The sequence below is a fragment of the Capra hircus genome, chromosome 24 (assembly GCF_001704415.2).
Source record: "Capra hircus breed San Clemente chromosome 24, ASM170441v1, whole genome shotgun sequence".
Classification (NCBI taxonomy): domain Eukaryota; kingdom Metazoa; phylum Chordata; class Mammalia; order Artiodactyla; family Bovidae; genus Capra; species Capra hircus.
This window is the reverse complement of record NC_030831.1, coordinates 22654050-22681891: the sequence shown is the minus strand read 5'-3', so window position 1 is coordinate 22681891 and position 27842 is coordinate 22654050. Positions and strand designations below refer to the sequence as shown.

At 41.3% G+C, this 27842-nt stretch overlaps 1 protein-coding gene across 19 annotated transcripts in view; it reads left to right on the top strand.

Annotated features, from left to right (window-relative positions):
• DTNA (dystrobrevin alpha) overlaps nt 1-27842 on the top strand; it is a 437121-nt gene that overhangs the window by 195044 nt on the left and 214235 nt on the right. For all 19 annotated transcript variants that reach the window (XM_005696994.3, XM_005696992.3, XM_013974260.2 and 16 more), the window contains exon 2: nt 8563-8692. The gene's annotated coding sequence lies outside the window, so the exon portion shown is untranslated. The remainder of the gene's footprint in view (nt 1-8562; nt 8693-27842) is intronic.

The window sequence follows — 27842 nt, the reverse complement described above, 5'->3', positions numbered from 1 at the left end:
TCAGTTTTCTCTGCAAAGTGGTAAAATCTGGAGGACTGAGATTAGGACAAGAGCAAATGTTGTAGGAAAGACATTTCCAAAGTGTTGGTTCCAGACCTTAGGCAAATGGGATTCCTGTGATTCCTTGCGATCTGACTTTGTGATCATAGTGTAATCTGCTGGTAATAATCTCTTTCCCCATGTGGCTGTGCGTGCAGGTGGCAGATCAGGGACTCAGATCATGGATCCCCATCAAACTCTCCTCTCATATTTGTCATAACTAACTACTGAGAAATCTTCTCGTGATTGACTACATGAGGATTTGAAAAATCAGCCCATTAAGGGCAAGCTGTCAATCTCTGTTCTCAACTTGGTTGGAAAATAAACATCTGCATGTAGCTTGTCCTCAACAGAGGGAATGCAGAACTAAATTTAGATTGGTGCAGCATAAACAAATGCCAGCAAATACAGCTGATATTCTGAGTTACTCAGACCATTGCTTCTCTATCTCAAAGAGAAGCGATAATATAAATATTAGTACTCATAGTTAAGATTGGTTGAGATTACCATGTGTCAGGCACTGTGCTGAGGGGTCTCCTTTAATCCTTGTAACACCTCTGGGAGCGAAGGTCTGTTATTATTCCTATTTTAGAGGGTGTGGGAAAAGTGGGCAACTCGCTAAGTATTTCAGGGAGATGAAATCAGTAATGAGGTGAGCGTTATCACCACTCTGTCCAGCCTCAGAGCCTTCGCTCAGCCTTCTTACTATATTCTCTTCCTTTTAGGCCAGTGGTTCTCAAAGTGAAGTCTCCTAGACACTTTGATGGTGACTTTGAGGTCAAAACTATTTTAATAATAACTCTAACATATTACTTGCCATCTTGACTGTGTAGACAATTGCACTGATGATGAAAAAGCAATGGTGGATAAAACCGGTGTGATTTTATTACAAGTCAAGGCAATGGCACCAAACTGCACTGGTTAGTAATCATCTTCTTTACTACCATGCAAAAAAAAAAAAAAAAAAAGCAAGCAATGATAACAACAACATGGTATTTGATGTAATGGATTATGGCAACTTCATTGATATGGTTTCAGATTTCATGAAGCAACTCACCTTTAAGGAGCAACACTTGCTGAGTTTCAGTCATATCAAAGAAAAATAGCCACAATTGTCTGAAAGGCTATTAAAATACTCTATTCTGAACTGCACATCTGCCTAAGTTTGGAGTGTCTTCATATTCTTCAACCAAAACAACATATTGCAATAGATTGAAAGCAGAAGCAGATGTAAAAACCCAGCTATCATCTTTGTATGAAGCCAGAAAATAAAGTTTTCCCAAAACGTAAAAGCATGCCCTACCTCTCACTACATTTTTTTCAGTTTTGGAAAATATTTTCTTTTTAAAAATATCTTATTGATGTTACATTTAAAGAGGTTTATCACTGTTATGTAAACACATTTATAAATAATTTTTTTTAATTTCTAAGTCAATTTCTAATAAGGTAAATATTGATAGATATAACACACATAGTCACAAGCTCTTTAGGGTCTTCAAGAGAAAAAGTTTGAGTATATATGATGCAAGCCATAGTATCATATTTTTTTTTAACTCCAAAGTGTCATGGAGATGAATGATACCTCCTTAAATGCTTTATCTTTTATTTGCATTTTTTAGAAAGACACTCCTCTTTTCTGAGTCAGATGAAGATCAGTCAGGCTCTCTGTTGTCCTCAGGTGGTTACTAGGGCATGTGGCCCATTCAGGGTCATCAGTCAAGGTCAGAGTGCACCACTGAAGGGCAAGGCCTAAATTGGCTCCCAGAATCAGATCCTTCCATTTCTTTATGGTTTCCAGAAAAAGCACTTCTTTGTCCAAGAAAACACTCTCTGTATTTTGCACATAAATATTTTTTTCTGGGGAAACAAGATAGATGATATATATTACAAGTCCCCCCAAAAATTTGTCACTGAAATTGTGTCCAAATAACTGCTGTGTTTGCAGACATGTGATTTTAGAAGCCTGAACTTTATGATTAGGGTTTATGTATATTAGAGAAGATTAATGTTTAACAATGTGGAATTCTGTCTCCGTAGTGCAAACATTTAATTTGTGATATTTGGGGAGGTATGGAACTCCTCATAGAAACATTTATTCTCATTTTCATCCATCTCTCTTTTAAAAAAATGTTACTAATGGAACTAGTAAAGGTCGTAGTAAAGGTCATAGGAAATCTTTTTTTTTAATTTGGCTTTCCCTCCCCCTGTATCCGGTTTCATGACTTCTTTCCTTCCTTCTTCCTTCCTTCCTGTCTTCTGTTCTGGCTGGATCTTTATATCATGGTAAAAGCAGACACATATCAAATCACAGTGCAGCATTAATTTCTAAGAAGTGTGCAGGATTTTAGAAAATGAGTGAACATAAATTCGGAGCAAAATATTGATGGTCACATATCACCAGGGAAATTTCAGTAAACTCTATAAGATACCCACATGTGGCTAATTAAAATTTTGTCTTTTTAAAAATTAATTGGATAAATCTCTGTCATTCTGATTTAACACTCAAAGTTCAATTTAATTCTCTTTTTGATCAATTTTACATCTTGAGATGCAAGAGACAAAAGGCTGAGTGTAGATAAACCTTTTTTGCCCTGGTCAGCGAAAATCTGTTCATTTTGCTGCCTTACTTGGAATTAAGTTCAACATGCTTAAAAGTTTAATGAGGTTATCACTAGGGGGTGGTTTTTGTGTGTACTTGGTTTAGTTGCATACTGTTCATAAAAAGAGATTTTCATTAAAGAAAACTTCTGAGATAATTCAGTTTAGTGATAGTGTAAGTTAATGAGACCACTTAATTGTGGTCTCACAATTGTATTTTTTTTAAAGCTTACAGATTGAGAGAATTACTCTAAAAATATATTCTGAAAAAAAATGGCTCTTATTTTTCTGATATTTTAGGATACATGGGTTTTGTACGGTAGAGATTTCTATAACAAAGTAAGGACTATTATAAAATAAATCTACTGCCTTATACTGAAATAAAATAATATACTGCCTTATACTTCTTTGTGTATGTGAGTGTATATAAAGGCACATGAGTAAACCAAAGAAGCGTTTGCTGACTTTGGATATCCCAAAGCTTCATATGTCATATTCTTTAATTAGCAAGTTTTATAAAAAATTTCATAGCCAGAAAAAATTTCATTGCATTTATTTATGCTGAATATGTGTGGCTCACTAACCACAGAGACAAAAAGTAAAACTAAAACAAAACTTGAAATAAAATTAAATATCTCTTAGAATCCTTGGGGCTTCCTTAGTGGCTCAGCCGGTAAAGAATCCACCTGTATTGTGGGAGACCTGGGTTTGATCCCTGGTTTGGGAAAATCCCCTGGAGAAGGGAACAGCTACCCACTCCAGTATTCTGACCTGGAGAATTCCATGGACTGTAGAGTCCATGAGGTTGCAAAGAGTCGGACACAACTGAGCGATTTTCACTTTCACTTTAGAATCCCTCAATTTCATTAAAAATCATGTGTGTATGCACAGATATGTATAGATAATTGGAAGTAAATGTAGAAAATCTTCATAGGGATTGCCTCTCACTAGTGGAATATGGATGTTATTCATTTTTATAATTTATTACATTTTCCATACCTCCTAAAAGTAAAGTTACCTTGATTATTTAAAGAGCTATTTAAGTGCCCAGCCATCTCTTGATTCATTTTTTTTAATTAAACTTGCTTCTTCATAAATACCTCTAATACTTCATATAGAGCTAATTATTTTTACATTTATTATTTTGAAAAAGAAAAAATGATGAGTACTTAAGTAAGTTCTCCACAACAGAGCTCTTCTGTGCGGGTCCTGCCCAGGTGCAGTACAAATGGTTAAATATAAAGGGAGGATGTTCTTTTAAAATGCAAATATCATCTGGGTGAGCAACTGCCTGAGCCTACAGTGAGATGTCGCAGATAGAGGCACAAAGGCAGTCCCTCTGAAAAACACAAACATGCTGTGCAGGGAACAGAGCTGAGAAATCCTTTCTAAACCACCTTCTTCCTTCTCAGCACCTTGAAAACAGTTGACTGGATACCCGCCTGAACTGATGCTGACAAGCATACCTTTTTCTTAAAGGTTCCTAAATGTCAGCAGGCCTCTGGCTCTCTGCTGGGAAAAAAAAATTCCACATTCAGTGCAGAATGTAGATGTCTACTCCGCTGACAGCCATTTCATCTAAATACTCTTTTTCTTACTGCTTTATCTTACTTTAACCTCCCTGATGAAGTGTGAGGTTTTTTAATCCCTGTTTGTTGGTGAAATATCAAGAGGGAAACGGAACACTGCTACCGTCTTCTATTTGCTCAAATATCCTCTTGAAATCTCTGTTATGTGTTGTAGGCAGCAGTCCCCAATCTTTTTGGCACCAGAGACCAGGTTCATGGAAGACAATGTTTCCATGGACTAGGGTTGAGGAGGAGGGGGTAGTTTGGGGAAGATTCAAGCACATTATATTTATTGTGTACTTTATTTGTATTATTATTGCATCAGCTCCACCCCAGATCATCAGGCGTTAGATCCTAGTGATCAGGGACCCCTGTGGTAGGGGATAATGAAGTAGGTGACTTAGAGGTGAAGCAGGCAGTCACTCTGCTTTCCCTGTGTACTGTTATCTAGAGTTTTAGAATCGTGAAAGACAGCCCATGTGTCTGCCATCACTGGGTTATCATCTGACGGCCAGAGGTTAGATACACGACTGCCTCTTGAGATTAAATTCATTTCCCTGGTTATTTGGCCAAAGACTTCAAAACTTTTCTGCAGCAACGTGGAGGGACCTGGGGATTGTCATACTGAGTCAAGTAAGTCAGACAGAGGAGAAATATCGTATGACGTTTCTTAAATGTAGAATCTAAAAAGAAATGATTCAAATTAACTTATTTACAAAACAGAAATAGACTCACAGACTTTGAGAATGAACTCAACGGTTGTTGAGGGGAAGGATACAGGGCCGGGGAGGGGAAGGGATAGATAGGGCGTTTGGGACAGACATGAGCACACTGCTGTATTTAAAATGGATAACCAACAAGGAACTACTGTTTAGCATGTGGAACTCCCTTGATATTCTGTGGCAGCCTAGATGGAAAGGGAGTTTGGGGGAGAATGGATACGCCTATATGTATGGCTGACTCCCTTCACTATTCACCTGAAAGTATCACAACATTGTTAATTGTCTATACTCCAATACAAAATAAAAAGCTTTAAAAAAAAAAAAAAAAGACTTCCTGATATATGGCAGCTGTGCTGTGCCTAGTCGCTCAGTTGTATCTGACTCTTTGTGACCCCAGGGACTGTAGCCCTCCAGGCTCCTCTGTCCATGGGGTTTCTCCAGGCAAGAATACTGGAGTGGGTTGCCATGCCTCTTCCAGGGGATCTTCCCACCCCAGGGATCAAATTCAGGTCTCCTGCATTGCAGGCGGATTCTTTACCAGCTGAGCCACCAGGAAAGCCTGATGTGTGGCAGAAACCAACAATATTGTAAAGCAATTATAGCCCAATAAAAAAAGAAAGACTTCAAAACTTCACAGACATGAAGTATCTGCACAGCAACAAGCAGATACAGCCAGTCTCAAAGGTAATTCCCTTGGGGACCAGAATCTCTGCTGGGATTCTGCCCTTCTGTGAGGGGGCTACACCAGATCAGATTGGCTAGGCTGACCCAGCGCTGCAGCCTCTTTATCCTCAGAGCTTGAAGCAGCAGTCTGTGCCCTTAATAGGAAATACGTGCAGACATCCAAAATCTTCCCGGTTCTCAGGCTGAACTATGTGTCAACAAGAACAAATCCTTGGAACAGAGAGGGTGCATGAGTAACCATCCCTGAGCACTAACTCTGTCTCCAGCTTTAAGGCATCCAGAAAGGCCCATATCCACAGGCTCCTCCCGGGCTCTCATCTAGTAGCCTTATGTCTGAGGTGATTCTGAATTTAGTCCAAGGGCCACAATCCCAAATCCACTTTACTGTAGCTTCCTAAGCCACTTTAATGTAGCTTCCTAAGCCACTTTAATGTTCTTAGACCAGTAACGAATAATCTGGTGAAATGATCTAATTAAGTTTATACCGCAAGTCTGTGTAGGAACAATTGGGAAAACACTGACCTTCATCCTTGCTAGTTGTTCCCCCCTCAACTGAACATACATTTAGTGAAGAGTATTATTCACCGTTAAAGATGATGTGCTAAAGATGATGAAGAAATAAACAAGACTGTCCCTGCCCACAATTTGCACATATTCTTATAGAGAAGAAAACTTATAGCAATTATATATGGTAACAGGCTCTCCAGGTGGCTCAGTGGTAAAGAATCTGCCTGCCAATGCAAGAGACACAAGAGATGCAGGTTTGATCCAGGGGTTGGGAGGATCCCCTGGAGAAGTGGCTACTCACTCCAGTATTCTTGCCTGGAAAATCTCATGGACAGAGGAGCCCGGTGGGCTACAGTCACAAAGAGTCGGACACAACTGAATGACTAAGCACAGCATAGGAATATATAGCTGGTTGTGTTAGTTGGGTACCTAGGCTAACTTTGTTGGACTTATGAACATGCTGTCAGAACAGAACTCGTTTATATGTAGGGACTTGCTATACTTCTTTCTCTTGTACTCAGTGGTACGATATTGACTCCAGCTTCCAAGCAACACACTGATGGTCTTCAGGGAGCCAGATGAAGGAGACAGAACTCTATTTTATCCCATGATGCTAATTTTAACCTCAAGTCACATGGTCAAACTAGAATTTGATAGCTAATGTAGAATTAAATGAGAATTTAAAGTGAGAAAGGTATTATTTTCTCTTCCTAATCAAGGTTCACGTGAGGTTTTACTATGCGAGTGTCCACCAGGCTGCAGGGAGAAGAGAGGGGAGGATTGATGCCTTTCATTCAGTGGCAGTTTGGGAGGCGGCCACCCTCAGTATCAAGACTAGAAAGAATTGTGGATAATCAATTCTGGGTCCTCGGAAGTGGTCTTGGGGGACAGAAGCCGATAGCGGTAGGGACAGAGCTGCCTACCAGACAACTGGTTTCCATCACTGCCTGTGAGATGCAGGCTGAGATGGAGACCCCTTCCTGGTAGAGAAGGAACAGCAAAAGCTGAAGCTTGCTCATAATCAAGATGTCATCCAAACGGCAACTTCCACTGAAGTCACGGATCCCAGTTAAGCTGTGAAACATGAGCCTGCCTGTAGGTCCTTTCACACGGCCTCTTTATCTGAGCAATATAATGATTGCCATCATTTTAGATAACCTGGGCCACAGAAGAGAGTTTGGCGAGGAAAGTGAAGGATGGGGCTGGAGACAGAGGCCACTCCCACCAGCCAGGGTGCAGAGCTAGGCTCCTCTCACTTTCTTTCCCAGCTCCACTGCTGTCAGAAACCTTCTCTGCTTTATTTGCTGTGATCTCCCTTCTCCCCATCTTTTCCTTCATCTGAACATGGGATTTCCTGAGCTTCACATTTCTGCTCCTTCAAGCCACCTAGGACGTGGAATAGTAACATCCAGCTTGAGTGCTGGTGAGAGGAAGAAAGTGGGAAAGGTGGGGGCGGGGAGGGGCAAGACAGAAAGGTGGGAAAGACTAGCTGAAGGGAGGTGATGGGTAAAGCACCTGGTCACTTTCATCCAGCAGGGCAGGGCCTCTTGGGCAAATTGCCCAGTTTGACCTGGAGCCTCTCTTTCTCTTCTTCTCTGTGAATTTTCTCTGAAGGCAAGATGATGAAAATCATTCTGCTTTGTTAAAAAACACCAACAGACCATATTCTGAACTATTTTCTCTTTATGTCATTGCTACACAACACTATAAAGCATGTGGATCAGGAACATCAGGGTGCCTCAGCGATAGCCTCCGCCTGCATCTACCATTAGAGTGGATGCTGGTCTGAGGACTCTGCCCCCAACTCTAGTTTCCTTAGTTTTAGTAGAGATTGTGGTGACACAGTATTCCAGAAATTTACCAACTTGGGAAACACAGAAGATTCTCTGTTTTCTCATTTCTGGGTTTTAAATAAACCAAAAACAAAAGGCAATGTTAAGAACCCAAAAGGCTACTCTGTTACTGCGAGCTAGAGCTCAGTCACTAAGTCGTGTCCAACTCTCTGTGACCTCTTGGACTGTAGCCTGCCAGGCTCCTCTGTCCATGGGATTTCCCAGGCAAGAATACTGGAGTGGGTTGCCATTTCCTTCTCCAGGGATTCTTCTGACCCAGGGATGGAAGCTGTGTCTCCTGAATTGGCAGGCAGGAGTCACCAGGGAAGCCCACTCTGTTACTAACCAGCTGCTTAATCTTGGACGCTCACTTTACCCTCGGGACCTCCCCATCTTCATCTGTAAAATGACTTTTGGCACAAATGTCTATTTTTCTAAACATTTATTACAGCAATTGAGAACCAAGATTCTGAGTTGAGTATTCCAAGTCATTCTTACTGGATGAAGGGATTTGTAAAACACCATATGTTCTAGATCTGCTCATTCTGTTTCTGTAATAAACATGTAAGTGTGAGTTACTTAGCTAAATAAAAGTGTGCTTTCTCATTGCAGATAAGTGAGATTTACAAGTCCCTGGATGAAACGCTTGGGAAGTCTTTAAATGCCAGAATTGACTGCCGTTTCAAAGAAAAGAAGATAGATGGTTTTGGAAAGTTCATACTGTTTCTTCATTGAATTTTAGGTGAGTGAGTCTGAGTCAAGGAATTTAAGATGGACTTTGAACTATTTCCCCTTAAAGTGTTTCTTTTCTTTGCGTGAGAAGAAAATGGGGTTCATTATGGCCAGCATTTTATACTTTTAGTGGGGTGCTGCATAGTGAAAGACTTTCTGAGCCTTTTGCTTACTTTTTTTTTTATTAGCAGAAGCCATATGAACGACAAGGTGTGAGGTACAGAGATGACCTTGACATTTCTTCCTGGTTTCTATTAAGCAAATGCAATAATGGTTCATTCTAGTCTACAGGCCATCTATTTTTTAATATATAATAGTGTTTCATATCAGAGTAATGAGCCAAAATGAGACAAGACTAAGTTTTAATGATGTAAATGAGAAAAGAATTTGATGGTGGTAATGACAGTTTAATCATTACAAGTCTGAGTCTGAGATAAAGCTTACAATTCAGAGGCTGCTCACAGGGAGATCTCATATTGCTTAAATTAAAGTAGGACATGGTTTCAGTTAGGTGTGGTCTTCAAACTTCAGTGTGACAATTAAGCTTGCCCATGTGCTCACATTAAACTTTGTTTTGCCTGGCCATGAAATGGATGGATAAATATTTTTATACCACCACCATACATAATTACCCTTCCACATTACAAAAGGCTTGTATGAACAGATTGGTGCCTTACCATTAGTCTGCAAAACGCATTGTCAGTTTTGCAGCAGAATGGAGAGAAAGAGAGGAATTGAGTGGTGGTCTTATTGAGGAAATTGTGTGTGGCTTTTTCCACCTCCTCCTGAGTCCTGTTTTCAAAGTGTGGTTTTATTATAAAGAATGGGGATTTCCAGAACATCAGAATTGTTCTGAATAAAACAATGCCACTGATAGGACATTGACCACTGTCTAAATCTAATCCAAAAAGATAGCAATACCTCCTTTATATGTTTTATTAAACTTCAAAGAGAAGGCTGGTTATTGTCTCATCATTTAAGGGCGTGTAAATTTGGTTTATTGAGGTCATATGTGGAACTAAAATGGTGATTTCATTTATTTACAAGACGTTTGTTGAATGCAGTTCCCAGGAGCTAAACTTAATCCCCTTAAAAAGTATCAGTAAATCAATTTGCCTAGTGTAACATTACTCTGGAGGAGAAAATGAAAATTGAAGACTTATTAACTTACTTCACCCTCTACTTTCCATTGTTCCAGTCTATGCATTTTTTTAACTTCACATCCATTCCTTGCCCTACTCGTATTCTGCTGTTTCTTGGGGGGCTGACCCCTGGAAGCTTTTTTCCAGCTTTCAGACTCATCCTTTGTTGCCTCTGGTTTTTCCCAGTGACCTTGTACTCTGAGCTACTGTAGGAGCCACAGGAGACTTGGGTTCAATCCCTGACTTGGGAAGATCCCCTGGAGAAGGAAATGGCAACCCACTCCAGTTTTCTTGCCTGGGAACTCCCATAGACAGAGGAGCCTGGTGGGGAGTTCATGGGGTTGCAAAGAGTCAGACGTGACTAAGCAACTGAGCGTACACACAACATCACTTCTTCTCTCTGTCCCTTGAGACCTATGGGTGCTGATACCTGTGACATTCTGCTGCTGCTAATTTCCAGGTTGCTTTATTATCCTCAGTTTAGCTCCTCAATCCTTCCATCATCTGTGTGGCTATTTTCCTGGATTAAATTCCATTTATTTTAAATGTTTAGACTGTATTCTCTTTTCTTGCTTAGATCCTAACTGACTTGTCACTGCTTAATTTCTTCCAAAATTACTGGAAGATCAGTGAATAGGGAGTACTTGCTTCTCTCAAGGAAAATAAATGATTCTCAGGAAAAAAATTTTTAAGTTAAATGTAAAACTAGATAGTTTTATGCTGGAAAACATCAAGCCCAATAAATTTAAGGCCATATTGTATTTCATATATGGAATATACATATTCCATATTGCATATTCTAAGCTATACAATATTATAGTATTAATTTGTTGGTGTTAACAGAGCCTCTGTCAATATTTCCATTATGTATATCAAATTTATGGTAGGATTTTTTAATTCTCAGATATACACCAGATATGAGTTTTACTTTACTAATATTCACATTTCACAAACTTCTCTACACCCAGTATAAGAACTTCTTTTTAGAGTTCAGCCTCATTCCTGCATTCACATTTGAATCTTGAGTTTTAGATTGATTTTATTATAATCTCATTACTGTCTTTCAGTATAGTTTTGTGCTACTTGAAGATCCCTTATGGTCTGAACATTTCCCATGTCCCATAATCCCATAATAAATACTGAATATATTGGAAAGCAAAGTGAGGAGGATTCCAATGTCTGTGTTTGTTTTTTTCTTTTTTTTTTTTTTTTTGACAGCTAAACAGTTTACCATTGTCCCAACAATCTCACTCACTCTAAACAGCTTCCTGGATATTAAAGCAGCTTTTTACTTAATCGTTTTGGCACATCACTTGGTTATGTTAAATGTGAATGCCTCGCTCTTTTCATGTCCTTCTCGTTTTGTAGACATTTTCCTTCTCAGTCTTTTCTCAGAGGTCGTGATGCCTGCTCCTCTATTTTAATGTACTTGGGTACACTCATAAGGACATGGAGTCCCTTCTACGGACCCATTTTCATCTGTTCAACCAAAGGCAATGTCAAACCTGCAGTGTCTAAATGAGCATCCTTTCAGATAATATGAAATGAGGTCATGAGCAGAATGACTTGGATTCCTTCATAATCTAAAATTAGGAGACACAGGGATGAGTAGCTTTATGGTATGGTTTAACTTGCAGTGTATCACTCGTATTCTCACATCTCCGTTAGTTTACTATGGCACTGAAAATTCTAGTCCTTCATATTTCTCTCTAGTTTGTGGAAATGAGGCTTTATAAAGTTATATTTAAAAAAAAGGCTCTTGGGAAGAGAAATACATCCATTAATAATACATATTGCATCACACAGAAGTCTAATGAATTAGCAAGGAAGCAACTCCTGAGGCAGTGATGCAGGCACTCAGCTTCTGAGAGTTTGGTATGCATAAGTGGGTGGAGACCACTGAAATCATCTCACTAACTTCATAATACTGCCTAATAGGTCAAGGGGAACACCCATCATAAAAGACAACTCAGGCTAAGCATATCTTAATGTCATATTGGAGGAGGAAGTAGGAGGAGTGGAAGTATTCGTCCTGACACTCATGGGCAACTTTATGAATAAAGATTTTAAATCACTGGTGCCTAAAGAGTTGAGGAAAGTGCTTTAATCAAGATGTAGTCTTAGTACTTCTGCTGAACCACAGAATAGGATGTTGGAAAAATCAAATGTTATCCATCTGTTAGCTGAAGTCACCTGTTATCCATCTTTGTGTTGCCAAGTCCAAGCTCTTACTGCTTACGGGATGCACGACAGGCCGATAAATCAAGAGACAAGTTATTGGGGAGAGGTGTAATGCTTTATTCAGAAAGCCAGCAGACTGAGAAGATGGTGGACCCATGTCTCAAAGAATCATCTTTCCTGAGTTAGAATTCAGGCCTCTTTTATACTACAAGGGGAGGGAGTAAAGTCAAACATTTCCTCCTTCTGGTCAGCCAGATGTGTTAATTTCTTCCTTCCTGCAGTCATTCACAGGTGGGCCTGGTCAGGATGTTTCCTGTGAACTAAACAAAGATATTTTAGCTTACCAATCATTACCTGCAAGGCAGGGTAATGGTCATCCCAGAGATTGACCATTACATGTAATTTAAGCTTATAGGCAACATCTCTTTAGTGATTAACTTAAAATAAGATACAGAGGTTCTTCCCTATTTGCATCCCTGAAGACAAGCATAGTGCTTGGCACACAGCAGATAATTTTTAAATAAACTGGTGAATATGGACAAAGGCACAAAGCAGTGCTGGCTAATGCTTACTGAGTTCCTACTTTATACCAAACACTGTTTTATGCACATATACTTCATGTTTAAACAACGCTATGATATAAGTGCATGCGTGCATGCTAAGTCACTTCAGTAGTGTCCAACTCTATGGACTGTAGCCTGCCAGGCTCCTCTGTCCATGGGATTCTCCAGGCAAGAATACTGGAGTGGGTTGCCATGCCCTCCTTCAAGGGATTCTTGCCGACCCAGGGATAAAATCCACATCTCTTAAGACTTCTGCATTGGCAAGCAGATTCTTTACCACTAGCAACACCTGGGAAGCCCTCATTTTTTTTTAAAATATGAGGAAACTAGGGCCCAGAAAGGTTAAATAACCTGCCCGAGGTTCAGTAAATTGGGGTTAAGATTCAAAACCAGGCAGTATGACTTAGAGCCTAAACACTTAATTATTATGCGGCACTGTCTCTCATGTAATACAATAATCAAGTAACTCTAAAACACAGAATCCACATCGTTTATTATTTAAAAATGTATGTCATTCTAGAATAAACCTGTATTAAGAAATCTTACTCAAATCGTGAACAGCCTCACTTTGAACACAAATTCCTTTTTCAATATTCCTAATCTCCTTTCCTTTTAAACCATGACAGCCTAAATTGACTTCCTAATTGACATTCATATCTCATCATTTCTATTCTTTAATGGTTTGTTCTGAAATTAATATTTTAAAAACCCTATTGCTCTTTCATGCTATTTGCTTAATTGCAGAATGTATAATCTTGAGCAGCAAGTTACCTAAGCTCTCTGAGCCTCAGATTCCCCATCTGAAAAGATATATCTAATTTGTTGTGAAGACTAAAAAATTATATTCAAAAAACAACAAAGTATTTCCTGGTACATGACAGGTACCCAGTAGAACAGCAGCTGTTCACTCATTTCAGTCTCAAAGCCACTGTTGGCTGCCCCATCCACTGAGAACAAAATCTTCTTCCTGTGTTCCTTAGCATGCCATCATAGAGGTGCAGTGGGGCTTCCCTGGTGGCTGAGTGGTAGAGAATCCGCCCACCAATGCAGGAGTTGCAGGAGACATAGGTTCAATCCCTGGGTCAGGAAGATCCCCTGGAGGAGGGCATGGCAATCGACTCCAGGACTCTTGCCTGGAGAATCCCATGGACAGAGGAGCCTGCGGGCCACAGTCCATGGGGTCACAGGAGAGTCGGACATGACTTAGCAACTGAACACAGAGGCGCAACAGACCCCTTGAGTCTCCCCACCTCACTTTGTTCCTCATCAGTTGACCTTTGCTAATATGGGAATGATCTGCCTTCTCTAAGCCATGCTGTTTGTTTTATTCACTTATTTGCTTGGCTGTGTCGAGTCTTGGTTACAGCACGAAGGATGCACCATACAGGATCTTTCCTTGTGGTGTACAGTCTCTATAAATATGGTGCGCAGGCTCCAGAGTATGTGTGTGTGTGTGCATGTGGAGAAGGGGGGCTCAGTAGTTGTGGTGCACGGGCTTAGTTGCTCCTTGGCATATGTGATCTTAGTTGCCCGATCAGGGATTGAACCACGTCCCCTGCATTGCAAGACAATTTCTTAACCACTGGACCACCAGGGAAGTCCCAAAGCCATGGTCTCCATGCCCTCACTTTTGCTCACGATGGTTCTTCTGTCTAGACGTTCCTCACATCCACACCCCTCTCCAAATCTTCCTTATCCATAAGCACGTATGCACTCTTCAGAGACTTGGAATATCCTAGTTATCTTTCAAGATCCACCACCTCTGTTGCTGTTACATGTTCCGTGAAGTCACTGATGAACTCCTCCTGGCTCAACTGCTATCAGTCCTATCTCTGAATTCATGTAACCCTTTGGGCCATTTCTGAGAGATAAGTGCCAATTATAGACATAAGAAAGAAAAGCCATCTCATTCAATCCCTCATAGTCTGGTGTGATTTCTCGTGTTACCTGTCCATCTTCCCTTTGAAATATTCATCAAGGACAAGTGCCAGGGTTTTTGGTTAATCTTTGAATCTTCTTTGTCAAGTTCAGAGTAGTCTTTCTGGTTTTGAATGAAGTATGAAGGGTCACATTTTGAGATGTTTGGGTGTGTTTTGTGCAGTGAAGAGTCTAACACTACATCCAGTCATTATAACAAAAGGATCGCTCCATCAGGGAAAAGGGGACCTTACAGGGAGGATCTGTACCATTCTATGTTGTTGTTGTTTAGATGCTCAGTCATGTCTGACTCTTTTGTGACTCTGGACTGTAACCCGCCAGGCTTCTCTGTCCATGGCATTTCCCAGGCAAGAAGACTGGAGTGGGTTGCCATTTCCTTCGCCAGGCGATCTTCTTGACCCAGGGATGGAACCCACGTCTCCTGCATTGGCAGGCAGATTCTTCACCACTGAGTCACCAGGGAAGCCAGTACCATTCTATGCCAAGCACCAAAAGAGATGCTGCACAAATATTATCTGATTTAATTTTCATAACAATCTTTCAATTTAGCTATTATCTCCCTCTTTATTTAGATAAAAACTAGGATCCCAAGAGTTAAGCTAAATTGCTAATGTCATATTTCTGGTAAGTAACAGAACAAGAATGTTGTCATATCTTTCGACTGCAGCAAACTGTCATTGTAAAAAAGCTTTCCAATTTAATCCTATAAGAGGAATATATTTGTAACATAACATGAGAGTTTTCTATTTAAAATATTTCCTGAGAGTAAGCTATTTATAAGTCCACACATTTTTTTTCATAGCAAATAAATTTATGTTTAGGTCGATGCTAAAATTAGCACTATTTCTGTTCAACTAGAGTTTAAAAGATATAGCACCTTGTGGTTCTGAAACCTATTTAAGCAAAAACGTCATTTATTGATGTGAGCATAAGCTTGGAAATGATGTCTAAAGCTGTAGACTGATAGAATTTTGGAGCTAAATGGTATGCAGAATCAACACTAGAGCTGGGGACTTTTTAAGGCAAGGATTTCTCTTTTTTTCTCCTTAATAACACTTATGAAATGAATATTTATAACTAATTATGAAATGGTTTGTTTTGGATGCAAAATAAAAAATTTCTCTAGACATAGTTACACTGTTAGCACTTCTTAAGAGAGTACATAAACTTGTTCTGGATTTTTTAAATCACACGATTCAAATACCATGTATAAGAATGAGAACTGATATAAAACTCTAAGTTTTCAAAAGAGAAAGACAATTATCTCATGATTTTCACTCGTATGTGGAATCTGAAAAACTGATACAAGTGAACTTATCTATAAAACAGAAATAGACTCAGACATAGAAAACAAATTTATGGTTACTAAAGGTGGGGAACCGAGAAGGCAATGGCATCCCACTCCAGTACTCTTGCCTGGAAGATCCATCCCATGGATGGAGGAGCCTGGTGGGCTGCAGACCATGGGGTCACTAAGGGTCGGACACGACTGAGCGACTTCACTTTCACTTTTCACTTTCACACATTGGAGAAGGAAATGGCAACCCACTCCAGTGTTCTTGCCTGGAGAATCCCAGGGATGGGGGAGCCTGGTGGGCTGCCGTCTATGGGGTCGCACCAAGTTGGACACGACTGAAGCGACTTAGCAGCAGCAGCAAAGGTGGGAAGGGATAAATTAAGAGTTGGGATTAGCAGTTATATGCTGCTATAGATAAAATAGGTACACAATGAGGACCTACTGTGCAGCACAGGGGACTGTATTCAATGTCTTATAATAACCTATAAAATTAAAAAATGTATTTTTGCTCAGTCATGTCCGACTCTTTGTGTCCCCATGGACTGTACCCTTCCAGGCCCCTCTGTCCATGGAATTCTCCAGGCAAGTATACTGGAGTGGATAGCCATTCCCTTCTCTAGGAGATCTTCCTCACCCAGGGATGGAACTCAGGTCTGCTGCATTGCAGGCAGATTCTTTACAGTCAATAACTTACAATGGAAAAAGAATTTGGAAAAGGTGTATATGTATTCAGACTTCCCAGATGGCTCAGTGGTAACGAATCCACTGGCCAGTGAAGAAAGATGCAGGCAATGTGGGTTCAATCCCTGGATCAGGATTTCCAGTGTAAGAATACTGGAAAATTCCATGGACAGAGGAGCCTGCCAGGCTACAGCCCATGGGGTCAGAAAGAGTTGGACTCAACTGACTCTGCATGGTTGTATATGTATTTGTATACATATATATGTAACTGAATCACTTTGCTGTACACCTGAAACTAATACAACTTTGTAAACCAGCTATACTCAATTTTTTTAAAAGAAAAACAACCTTCTGACTTCATTTTAAATGCAAAAATCAGTATCCAGAGAAGTATTCTTTTCTTTTGTGAAAAAGCCTAATGATTCTTGTGCCCCTTTTATACCTATAATGATCATTCATTTGTTTTTAAATACATATTACACGCCCCTTATGTGTTGCAAAGAGTCGGACACGACTGAAGTAGCTTAGCATACACTGTAGAATAGTGCTATCATAAGTCCTTTTTATATGAAAACAACAAAATACATGCCTGTGTCTTTGGTTTACCGCTGCTGTATGGATAACAATATTTCAGAAGTGAAAAAGAAGTTTGTAAAAATATGAGCATACATGCTATGTCAATCTTTGAGTAAGATAAATACCTTAGAAAAAGTAATAATTCTGTTCGCTTTCCCAGATTATGTCCCTCCCTGTTGGGTGATCTTTTGTTGGTTGATTTCTTCTCTGTTTCCCCAGAAGTTTGCAGAATGCTATTATCTTTACATAAGTATGGTTTGAAGAATTGTGATCATCACAAGAATGGATGAAACAGTATTTTCCTATCAAAAATCTAAGGGTTACGATGTTTATGGAAGTTAATAATAATGTACCTTAATGTGAGTATATTCTTATGAGTGGTTGTTTATTATTTTAGCTTGTATTTTAACCATCAATTGATTTTTATAACTTTCAAAACCTGACTTTTAAATCTGCACAGAGTTTATTTTAGCAAAATCTGAAACTGTGAACCTGAAATTCATCATCAAAGCAGATGAATAAGGTAGTTCTTTATTCTGTCAATTCCTAACAATTCTGTAACTGTGAGCTAGAAATTTTACTCTTTATGTACAAACACTTGCCATAATCTTCCAATTCTACATGCATAGATAAGTAACGTGGCTGTCTTTTTCTAAGAACATGTTTTTATTATATCATTCCTTCCTGATAACAACAACTCCTAGTCTCCCATGGTTTCCTTTCTGACACTGAATTTCTTCCCAGAGTAGCAGCATCCACAAAAGGCACATCCGGAGAGAGAAAAATGTCTTATCACTATCCATCTTAGACTACATTCTTTTTCTTTATATCGCACTATATTTATTTACAATGTGTTAATTTCTGCTGTTCAGCAAAGTGACTCAATTGTACACATATATCCATTCTTTTTTATATTCTTTCCCTTTATAATTTACCCCAGGATACTGAGTATTGCTCCCTGCGCTATACTGTAGGACCTCACTGTTTATCCATTGTATATGTAATAGTTTGCATCTACTAACCACAAATTCCCAGTCCATCCCTCCCCCACCGGCCTTCCCTCTTGGCACCCACAAGTCTTTCTCTACATCTGTGAGTCTGTTTCTGTTTTGTAATAGGATCATTTGTGCCATATTTTAGATTCCACATATAAGTGATATCATATGCTGTTTGCAGATAAGACTTCATCCTCACTGCTTATCCATAGCAAATGAGCCTCTTATGATCTCAGTTCAGTAGACTCCCTGTTTTAGCCCCCTCCCCCAACTCATATGCCCACTACACAGCCAACAGTGCCACCTTGAGTAATACCAAGCATGCCACCACCTGAATCCCTGCCACATTCCCCAGCACTTTGAATTGTCTCTTGGCATGAAGCATTTGCAGATTTCCCAGGTGGCTCAGTTGGTAAAGAACCCACCTACAATACGGGAGACCTGGGTTTGATCCCTGGGTTAGGAAGATCCCCTGGAGGAGGGCATGGCAACCCTCTCCAGGATTCTCTTGCCTGGAGAATCCCCATAGACAATGGAGTCTGGTGGGCTACAGTCAGTGGGATCGCAAAGAGTTGGACACAACTGAGCAACTAAGCACAGCACATGAAGCAGTTGTAGATATTGGGCACAGTGATTAAATGACCCAGTGTAGAACCGTTCTTGTTTGCTCCTGGCATCTCCCTTCCTATAGTACAAGGAGTGAAAGGGCCTGAGAAGCAGGGTTTATAAACCCCAGTCCTAAACTCAGTTCTTAACAGGAATTTCTCCTTCCAATGAAAGGGACTTCTGAGATTTTCCATATCATCCTGCTCGAGGCTGTGTTGTGCAGTGCTGTCCCCTGTAAGCACAAAGGCTTTTCAGGAAAAGAGTACTGACCCACTTTCTGAAAGATGGCAAAGGCCCTCCCCACGTTTTGTCTTACCTAATAACAAAGGTAATCGTCTAGCTCAGCTCATGAATGCCTGCTCATTAAAATATGAAAATCCCTTTCTTACTCACATGTAGAATTCATGAAGCATGAATACTAACTGCCCTGAGCTGCGGTTGCCTGGAAACCAGTGGAGGTGTGTCCAAGAGTCTGAAGAGCATGAATGAATAACTGAACCATTGACATCAGTTTCAGCTGGGTGACCCACACCTTAATTCTGTACAGGCATTTCCACTGGGCTGACAGAACAATAGCTTTCTCAGAAGTAGCTCCTTAAATCTTGTAAATGAGAATTAACATTTAACATAAGGTTCCTCTGTGCTCTGACAGGGGTTCAGAGACTGACCATAGAGGCGAAGAGACTGGATCTTTGATGCAGAGTATAAGAATGAAATGCAGAGTTGCTGCTAAGTCACTTCAGTCGTGTCCGACTCTGTGTGACCCCACAGACGGCAGCCCACCAGGCTCCCCCGTCCCTGGGATTCTCCAGGCAAGAACACTGGAGTGGGTTGCCATTGCCTTCTCCAACGCATGAAAGTGAAAAGTGAAAGGGAGGTCACTCAGTTGTGTCCAACTCTTTGTGACCCCATGGACTGCAGCCCACCAGGCTCCTTCATCCATGGGATTTTCCAGGCAAGAGTACTGGAGTGGGGTGCCATCGCCTTCTCCGATATTTAAAGTCTAAACAACCTTAAAAACTACCCCTAAAATCATGCTTAGGTAAAACCTACCTGGAATAGATTAGATACAATGCATATAAAAACATATATACCACTCTGTAGTATGAAATTTTTCAAAAATCATATGGACAATACAATAATTTATAAAGAACAATTGTGTTTATATTAACGCTGTAATAAAGCACAAACTCAGAAAAAAAGGGATCAGGGTATTACTTCTCACGGCTAAGGCAACTAATGTTGCCAACTACAGTATTTCAAAATCCTTTACAAAAGGAGATAGCTTAATAAATTTTAGTTCAGAGTTTGTGTTACTTTTTCTTCTTTTTCTTTTCATCTGCTTCCATTTTAAGCTTAACTTCTTCAGCTGTAAGAGCTCCCAGTTTCTTATTCTTTGCTTTCTTAACCTTTTCCTTGAGGGCAGCCACATGCAGAGAATAAGAGTATAAATCTTGTAAATGAGAATTAACATTTAACGTAAGGTTCCTCTCTGTGGTCTGACAGAGGTTCAGAGACTGACCATCGAGGCGAAGAGACTGATCTTTGATGCAGAGTATAAGAATGAAATGTCTACTCAGACTCATACTGTCTTACAGCTTTTTCCCAAATACTTATGGTCAGTTTAATCAGTTGTGGGGGGAGTTATTTCAGCATTTATTTCATTCTTTGATAGCATTACCTTTTTTTCAAGTTGAGTTGTTAAGGATTCTGAAACATTTCTCCCCCTTTTGAAAGGCCATTGTTTTAAAAAGCAAAGTAGAAGCAAAGGAAACACAGGTCAGGTAAGAGGACTTTTAACTGGTTGGTGAAATTAACCTGTAAAATAAAATATGCCTGATACATTTTGAAGGAAACACCACCAAGAACTGAAAGGGCATCCACATAACAGCATTCTGTTCTAACTGGGCAGCTTGATTGTATGCCTGGGGACCAAAATCCTAGGGTAGAACACTGTCCCCTGTTATTTTACCCAGTAAAAGGGAAAGGGGGCAATACATTTCTATGAAGACAGTAATGACTGTACAATTGGGTTGAAAGCAAAATTAACTTGAATTTTTAAGGGGAAAAATAAAACATCAAAGAATTGCCAGCACTGGAAAGTGATTCTGCTGTCGGATCCCACTCTCATGTCCTGTCATTATTTCACCTCCCTGTGTCCATCAAGAGGGAAATTTGAAGTGTACCAGGAAAGATACATACTTCAGTGCTTGGAAAGAAGGATGATCTCTTTTTTACTTAAATAGGAAGAATCTGCCTGCAAGGCAGGAGACCTGGGTTTGATCCCTGAGTCAGGAAGATCCCCTGGAGAAGGAAACGGCTACCCACTCCAGTGTTCTTGCCTGGAGAATCCCATGGACAGAGAAACCTGATGGGTCGTATAGTCCATGGGGTCACAAAGAGTCAGACAAGACTTAGTAACTAAACCACCAGGAAGAAACACTAGTAATAACAAAGCCGTTTGTGTGGACTCTGTCTTAAATGTAGACAGGTTAGAAAATTTACTACCTCTGTTTCTTAAGAGGTGTACAAAGACCTGCCCACCTGACTCTACAGCAGTGGTTCTCAGCCAGGGGCGTGGGGGTGTGGAGGGCTATTAGCACCTAGTGAGTGGAATCCAGGATGTAGCTAAACATCCTACAATGCTTAAAACAGTCTTCTAAAGGAAAGAACTTATCTACCCCAAATGTTAATAGTGTCAAGACTGACAAATCCTGCTCTAAATATTAAGAGCCACTTTCAACTGTGTACCGGGCTTCACATGAGGGGCTTTTCATATGTTATCTATTTAATACTCACCACTATTCTGTTTGCTAGGTATTAGTATCATCCTCATTTTTAGATGGTGAAACTGAGCTTCAGAAGGTTAAGTATCTTGCTCAAGGCCATGCAGTCAGCAAGGAGTGAACCCTAAATTCAAAATAGGTGAGACTCCAAAGACCTGCTGCTCCCCTATTCAAAAAGACCTACCTCAGCTGCCTTTGTGCTCCCTGAAACTGTGTGTCTAGAGGGTCCCTGTTATAACACACGTCTGTCATCTGGACAGGCTGATCATGGCTGTCTGTCCATCCCCAGAGTCTAGAGTGAATTGATCGACTTCTAGGGATGTGAACTGGAAAAGAGACGATGTTGTTAAAAAGGGAGAGACAAAAGGCTCCAGAGAAAGGAAGTTTCACTTTTCAAAGTATCTTTGGAAGATAACTTTGAAGGGGAAGATGGGATCCCCGGGCAGAACTTGGCGATAGCAAAGGCCAAATGTGCGCCATAGATCAGACGGTATGAAATAGAGTCTGAGGAAGCAAGTATGTCATTCCAAAGCAGAGGACAGGCTGGCTGTCATCTGTTGTCCAAGCTCCCTGGCGCTCCCCCTCAGTGAGTCTGAGCTACCGGAAGAGGAAGGGCAGCCGTTAACGGCCGGGGCAGGGCAGCACCTCCCCGGGAAATGTCAATAATTGCCAGTCAGGAAGCAAACAACTTACTTGAGCCAACACTCAGCGTAAAAAGGACCCCATGATCTACAGCATGTGAAAAGAACGTGACCTGACTCATAGTTCCGTCCACCTGCTCCTTCACCCACCTGGCATCCTTCTAGGGACAGCTGGCTGAGTCCGGCCCCTCTTCCGGTTCTCCTGGGGCCTTGACTCACCGATCACTCAGCCTGTGCCCCAGCCACGCAGCATCGCTTACCGTTTTCCTCACCCACCCAGTTTTTCACTTCTCCCTCTGAGTCTCTTTTTTGGGTGAAGAGACCTTTCCCAGAAACTCCCTTTTTTAGTTTCCTAGGACTGTTCTAACAAATGACTGCCAACTAGCTGGCTGAAGACAACAGAAACTTATTCACTCGTAGCTCTGGAGGCGAGAAGTCTGACGCCAAGGTGCTGGCAGAGCCAGCTTCCCTCGGGTCTCTAGGGAAGAATCCTGCTGGGCCTCTTCCTAACTTCCGGTGGCTCCTGCAGTCGTTGGCATTCCTTGGCTTGTAGCCGTGGGACTGCAGTGTCTACCTCTGTCTTTAAATGGCCTTCTTCATGTGTGTGGCTCTCTCTCCATCCCTTCCTCTGTTTAAGAGGATACCGGTTGTCGGATGTAGGGCCCGCCCACTCCAGTAGGACCCCATCTTAGTCTTTAACTCATTACATCTGCGGAAGATTCTATTTCCAAATAAGGTCACATTCTGTTTCTGGGGAAATGTGATATTTTGAGGGCCATTACTTTCATAAGTCGGAGTTCTGACTTTTATAAGTCAGAACCAACAAGATATAAAAGAGATTTATTATAAGGAATTGGCTGGCACAATTATGGAGTCTAAGTCCTCCAATCTATAGTCTGAAGGCCTGAGAACCAGGAGAGACAATGGAATGTTTTGTGTCCCAGATTGAAGACCATCAGCAAGAGAGAGAAGATCCTCTTGCCTTCTATTTAGGCCTCAACAGGTTGCATGAGACTCACCCACAGTGAGAAGGGCAATCTGCTTCACTAAATCTACCGACTCAAGGGTTAAGCTCATCTGGAATCACTCTTCTGCAAGAATCATGTTGAGTGAAAAAAGCTGAGCACTTCACAGCCTAGTCAAGTTGACACATGAAATCACTCATCACACTACTCAGTTCACTACGGACATGCCTCAGGGATATTGTGGGTTCAGTTCTAGACCACCACTGTAAAGCAAATAGCCCAATAAAGTGAGTTATGTGAAATTTTTGGTTTCCCAGTACATATAAAAGTTATGTTTCTACTGTACTGCAATAGCATGATACCTTTAAAACCCATGTACAAACCTTAACTTTAAAGTATCACTTCTTCATTTCTAAACAATACCAGCCATCCTCTGAGCCTTCAGCAAGTCATAGTATTAAGGTCCAAAATCACTAATCAACATCACCCATCGCAAACATAATGATAATGAAAAAGTTTGAAGAATGGCAGGAATTACCAAAATGGGATGCAGAGACACAAAGTGAGCAAATGCTGTTGGGAAAAAAATGGCATTTCTAGACTTGCTTGATGCAAGGTTGCCACAAATTGAGTAATTTATAAAAAATACAATAGTATGAGGTAGGCCTATACATGGCTTCCAAGGTGGCTCAGGGGTAAAGAACCCGCCTGCCAATGCAGGAGATGCTGAAGATGTGGGTTCGATCCCTGGGTCAGGAAGATGCCCGAAGAGGAAATGGCAACAACCCACTCCAGTGTTCTTGCCTGGAAAATGCCATGAGAGGAGGAGCCTGGCAGGCTAAAGTCCTTGGGGTCACAAAGAGTCAGACATGGCTTAGCGACTGAGTATGCACAGACGTGCCTATACACTCCTCCCCACCCTCAGCAGATTTTCCTTCCTATTTTACTGGCATCAGTGGCCAGGGTGTTGGACTGGCCATAGCAGTGATGGACTTAGACATTTCTATGAGACCTACCGAGTAGGCACAGACAACAACCCTGCCCACAAAGAAAAATAGAAGAGTGGCTGTTAGGTAGGTAAACAACAAATCTGTTACGTTTTCATAAATTTTGTGAAACAGATCCGTCCGTATTAGTTTATGCTTTGTATTTGCAAGGGACAAAAGAATCTCTTCAGGCTAGCTTGACACCCAGGGACTTCAGAAAGGGTAGGTTCAAAGATTATGCTCAGCACCTTGTCTCTTTCCCCTTTTTTCAGCTGTTTTCCTCTGGTGTTGGATTAATAGTTAAGGAGGCTCTACCCAACCAGTGATGAAGAAAGCCACTGGCACCTCCTAAGCATATGTAATCTGCCCAGCCATAGTCACAGAGAAAATAACTGGATGCTGTTTCTCACATGACTTTGATTGGCTCTGCTTAGGTCACGTCAGTATTCCTACTAAACTTCTTATTTATTTATAGCCAGGAAAAATCCTTCTGTTTGACCTCAGCCAGCCACTTCTTAGATGACCCCTGGAGCTAGTTACTCAGAAACTGAGCCCCTTACACAATCAGAAAGTAAGACATCGCACTCTCCAAACACCACAACTCACCCTTCTAGCTCTTTTTCTCTGATCTCCACATTTGCATTTCTCTGTGTTCATTGCAGGGTCTTTTTGTCCTAGTTCTCTCTCTTTTTTTAAGTAGTTCTTTTAACTAAATTAATTTATCTTTAATTGCAGAATAATTGCTTTAGAGTATTGCATTGGTATCTACCAAACATCAACATGAATCAGCCATAGGTTTACCCATGGCCCCTCCCTAGTTCTTTCATCCCAACAAAAAGTCTCCGGCTGTCTTTACTTCTCTCCTTTTTTGCCTAGATTCTACGGTCCAGCCCTTGTACCAGTTGCTCTCGGATGTACTTTCAACACCGTTGCATGTCTTATCTCCCATCACATCCACTAGACAAAGCAGGGCCGTGGATGATGAGCCCACTCCCTTGGCTGATCCAGGCTTTCCCTTACTTGTTGAGCTTTATTGCAAATCACACAACTGACCATGCTGGTGTTGTTCTAGACTCATGATCACCCCTTCACAAGTGCTTGCTGCCATCCCTGACTATCCTACTAGTTTTATAGACAGTTTACTCTCCTACCCTCCAAAAGGACTAGTTCATTTTTCTTCACTTGCGTCAAACCTTTTCTTTATTCTTCATTGGTAGCCAGCAAACTTGCTTCTTAGAAGCAAGAAAATAGAAGCTATTAGATTGAAACTTCCTCTTTCTCTTCCCAAACTTGCAAGCATACCTCCACCTGCACTTTCAGTTCCTTCTTCGCTCACATCATGTGGACGTTTGTCTCCATGTGTCCTCTGAACCTCATCCCCTTTTACTATTTTCAGGACTGAGTATGTTAAATCAGTCATTTTCTGTTTTAGGGGGCCACTCTCCTCAGCCTGTAAATGTTTTCTGCAATCTCCTATATTTGAAATACTCTGCTGACTGTATTTGTTTCCATTGCTACCCTACTTCTGCTCCCCAACGAATCTAACTTTCTCTCAAAACAGTTGTTTGGAGTGGCTGACTTCACTTCCTCATCCTCACCTTCCTCTGAAAAGGGTCTTATTAAAATCATTCTTATCTTCATATTCCAAAGCTAATGAATGCTTCTTCCATTGTCATCTGAACCTCTCAGAAGCTTTCAATTCAAAGACCACCCCTTCCTTCCTGGAAAACTCCCCTGTTTTAGCCTCCATTGAAAGCTACTCACAGGTTTCCCCCTGCCTCCCAGACCCCTCTGTCTCGGGGAAGAAGCTTGGGCTACTTCTCCAGGTATGATCTCCTTTCACCAGAGCTTTTAAAAAGTTGCTTTGTACCTACAACTGCCACTTGTACATTTCCATCCATTCCTTATCTTCAGAGCTCCAGGGATATATAGACACTACATTCCTGACATCACTGCTTTACAGTCTCAGAGGCAGCTCAAATTCAACACTTTCCTGCACGCATGCCTTGCCCCCCTCTGCTTGCCCTCTGCATGCTCCTGAATCTTAGTCAATGGCACCTCCTTCTATTTTATTTTAAACAACAAAAACATTTTTGGGGGTATAGCTGATTAACAATGTTGTGATAGTTTCAGGCGAACAGTGCAGGGACTCAGCCATACATATGCATGAATCCATTCTCCCCCAACCCCCTCCCATCCAGGCTGGCACATAACACTAAGCAGAGTTCCATGTGCTATATAATAGGTTTTTGTTGGTTATCCATCCTCCTTTTATTTTAGAATGTGGGGAGTTCTCCTCTACACCCTATTCTCACTCGTCTTCCCACATTCAGTCTATTAAAGGCTCCTATCAGTTCTGCCTCCAGAACATATTTCCAGTGTATCCATGTCTCAGTGTCTCCACTGTCTGCGTTTTAGTCCAGAGTCACGAGTCAGCCCCCAGACTGCACTCTTGCCCCTCTCCTATCCCTTCTCCACGCTCTAGCCAGGGTTTCTTTTAAAAATGAAAAGTATATTACTTTACTCTCATGTTTTGAGCTTCCCACTGCACTGAGGATAAATTACAGAAGCCCCTCGTATGTCCCACAAAGCCTCGGTCCCTGCCAACCTTTTCATGCCCTGACCTTCCGCCCCTTCTGCAGAGAGCTCCAGCCACACTGGTCTCACTGTATTCGTGGAACACATCAGGTTCTGACTGCCTTGGGGGCCTCACCTTGCTCTTCTCTTTGCGGGAAAGGCCTCCTCCTCATTCTCCATGGGCTTTGTCTCAAATGTTATTTTCTCAGAGAGGTCTGAGGTAACACCAGATCACTGCAGAGAGACCATTCTTTCCTCTTACCCCGTTCCCAGCTTGGACATGGTCTTAATCACTGTGGGACTCGCTGTGAAACTGAGAACCATTCTCAGAGCTTTCCTGAAGTCCTGATGATAACCGGGAGATAAGCCAGATATTAGAGTGAATTATCAGCACAATTATACCTTAGACCATAGTCACATCCATCAAAACGAGTCCTATCTCGCCTCCATCCTCCTGGGCCATCACCATGTATTACAACCTTCGTCCCCTTCAGGTAGGAGTTTCCTTTGACCTTGACCTTGTTCCCAGAGCCCAGAACTCCAACACTCTTTCTTTCTGGATTTAGTCCCCAAACCCTTCCCCATTCCAGAAATAACACATCATTTTCTAGTTCTACCACCTATAATGAACACAGCATTTTTGAATGACTTGCATAGGATCTTGCTTCTATCACCAGTCACATCCACAGCTGGGTATTATTTTTGCTTTGGCTCCATCCCTTCATTCTTTCTGGAGTTATTTCTGCACTGATCTCCAGTAGCATATTGGGCACCTAATGACATGGGGAGTTCCTCTTTTGGTATCCTATCATTTTGCCTTTTCATACTGTTCATGGGGTTCTCAAGGCAAGAATACTGAGGTGACTTGCCATTCCCTTCTCCAGTGGACTACATTCTGTCAGAGCTCTCCACCATGACCCACCCATCTTGGGTTGCCCCGCAGGCATGGCTTGCTTTCATTGAGTTAGACAAGGCTGTGGTCCTAGTGTGATTAGATTGACTAGTTTTCTGTGAGTATGGTTTGTGTGTCTGCCCTCTGATGCCCTCTTACAACACCTACCATCTTACTTGGGTTTCTCTTACCTTGGGCGAGGGGTATCTCTTCACGGCTGCTCCAGCAAAGCACAGCCACTGCTCCTTACCTTGGAGGAGGGGTATCTCCTTACTGCCACCGTTCCTGACCTTCAACGTGGGATAGCTCCTCTAGGCCCTCCTGTGTCTGCGCA